This window comes from Nesoenas mayeri (assembly GCF_963082525.1).
Source record: "Nesoenas mayeri genome assembly, chromosome: 13".
Classification (NCBI taxonomy): domain Eukaryota; kingdom Metazoa; phylum Chordata; class Aves; order Columbiformes; family Columbidae; genus Nesoenas; species Nesoenas mayeri.
In genome coordinates, this window is record NC_137550.1 from 14,088,138 (window position 1) to 14,091,124 (window position 2,987).

The window sequence follows — 2,987 nt, forward strand, 5'->3', positions numbered from 1 at the left end:
CCAACCAGCAGGCAGAGCTTTAGAGAGGACAACCCTGGAGTTTGCAACTGATAAGAGGGGGAAGCAGAAGGGAGGTGAGGAATTGGGATATGGCACTGTGCAAAAGCACGGTTGGAGGAAGGAGTAGAGAGGAGGGTAAAAGGGGCTGGTTGTGTGTAAATGGCACTTCTCTGAATCAGCCCTGATCACTGCAGTCTGCTCCAGCTTCTCATTAAAGCCTTTCTCAACCCTCTGCGTCATCTCGCTCTCCAACCCATGCGGGATGTGCTGTAAGGACTCAGAGCCAGCAACTGGTGGAGACTGGTGTGAGCAACCGAGAGGAGGAGCCATAAAGGTCATAATAGGAAAAATACTGGCGGAAAATGTCTGCTGAAATGCTGACAGTAGCAGATGTCTGCGAGCAGTGCCAGCCTGGGGACCAGGAGCATCCTCAAGGAGCACAGCTGGCATCCGTGAGCTGCAGCTGGCACCCGAGAACCTGAAACAGCCCGGGATACCCTTCATAACCATAAAAACAAGAAATGGCAACAACAAACTTATCATCTGAAAAGGGGAAAACTCACCAAAAAAAGGTGAAAAGCAGTCTGGAAAAAGGAGGAATCAGTGACAGGCATTGTCTGCTTCAGCTGACAGAAGAAAGAAACAGCCTGAGAAAGCAAGAACTGGTCTGAGAAAAATAGAAACCAGCATCATCTATGGGCTGTTCCGTGCGAAAGAAAAACATCTGTTCCAAATAGTGGTGTACTACGCCCCCTCATGTCACTACGGCACAAAAATCACTCGCTTTCTACCCCAAATGGAGTCTCTCTCCCTACAAGAATTTCTCTATGAGAGAGGACCTGTCCCAGGGATGCCTATGTGACTCCAGATTCCCTGACATGGATCATCCATGCAGGGAGACTTTGTCCATCATCAACTGATGAGCACTATACTGGTGACATTTAAATTATTCACATATATAGGTATTCATATTAGAAATAAATCATAGTTATACATGCTTCTAATATTGATATGTAGATACGTGCCGCCTTAGTAGTGGTAATTTTGGTACTAGCTTGAAATACATACATATACTTGCTTTTCTGGGAGACATTTTGTAGCAACTTGAAATATATACTTGCTTCACCAGCAGTAATTTGTTTGGCTGGCAAACTTGAGCACACCGCAACGCTTCTGCTGCTTGGGACAGCTGCTTGGTCAGATTTCATCTACACAGCAAAATGATTTGATTTCACAGCCCTTTGCGGACAGCTTTGCTAATTAGGTGGATGGCGCATTAACCTGCCGAAGCTTCCCAGGGAGAGGGAAGAGGCCCAGGAGGGAGGAAGGACATGGAAGGCACCAGCACAAAGATGCGGAGATGGACACTGGCGATGTCTCTTCCACAGGTACCCTGCAACGCATCTGACACCCTCCTGTATGCAAACGCAGGCACATGTTTACTCAGGGCACATTAAACTATTCCCAAAGGCTATTTTTCCCCCACCAGATTTAGCTGTTACAACAGCACAAAGGTATTTCCTACAGCCTAGAGGACGTTTTTAGGACTGCAAACACAGCTGCTCTGCATAAATGTGCATACAAGGGCCACCAGATAAACCTGGAAGCTAAAGGAGCACCCACAGGGTGAACCTCAGACATCTCTGACCCCATCTCACTTGGGTGGAATCTTCTCTCAAGTCCATCTACCCCAGGACTAGGAGCTGTGCCAGGGTGGCTGCTTGGCAGGTCCTGGTTGAGTCACCAGGGAACTGATACAGGTTAAAAATACCCTCACCTGGCTTCAGAGCAAGGTTGTTGGGATGGTTTTAAGCCCAGCTCAGTCTCCCAGGCTGCAATCACTGCAGGAGGAGCTGGGCTGCGCAGAAGAAGGACAGCCGGGGATGCAGGAGCATCACAGCAGTAGTAAATGGCCTCCCCAAGCACAGTGGCTCTTCCTGCAGGGCTGGGCATCAGGGGTAAATCCAGCTTCTCAAGGTCTGCCACCAGCTCCTCCCCACCACCGAAGCCTGGAGCCCACCCAAGTCCCGCAGCGGGGAGCACACCCCTGCACTACCGCAGGCTCTGGATCCCCACCCCTGAGGATCACATCAACTGGGATTATACAGGCGCTTTTATTAGCAGCAACAGACATGAACAAACCACAACACCTCCAAAATGATTTACAGACAACTCTCCAAAAAGTTTAGAAAAGTATTTTTTGTAAAACATGAGACATGTTATACCTGCAAGTGCAACAGAAAATTTGACAACCTGCATTGCAGCTTAAAGCTGACATTGAAATCTAATTTACTGTACCCAAACTGCCCTGTTTCCTTTAGTGCTTTAATTGCAACATGAAATCCCAGGCTGATACATGTCCCTTTGCTGCTGGCCCCTTTATACCCCAGTTATCTCACAGGACAGAGCTCCATGGGATGGACCAGCACCACAGTGGGCAGCATCCAAGATACTCGAGCCAGTTCACTCTCCTGTGATTTCGCTGTTTGCCCCAGAAAGAGATGTAGGGCAGCTCGGTGACTGACATATCGTGGGATATGATTTGAGCCTCTCCCAGGTGTACGCCTGTTCTCCAGAGAGAAGGGATAACTCTAAGGAGAGGGACACCCACTGCTCCCCTGGCCAGGAAAGCCCTTTGCAGGTCTACAGGCAAGACCCAAGCTCTAAAAACACCCACTCGTACCACTCTCCGTTGACTGACTGTGGCTTGGGGCAAGGAGAGGTCCCCAGGCCACCAGCTGCTGGTGGTCACCAGAAGTGACCATCCAGTAGCTAGACCAGGACACTCAAAACAGCTGCACCCACAGAGGTGCTGGGGACCAGCTCAGTGCCTGAGCCTAAGCCCATCAGAATGAAATATGGGTGTAAATACCCGGGTCTGATGATCAGCAAAAAGCACCTTGTGAGGTCCAGGGCTCCTGGGAGAGCATCCAGTTCTCTCCAGTGTGAAGATGGCAGTTGTGCCTTCAGGCTAAGTAATTTCAACT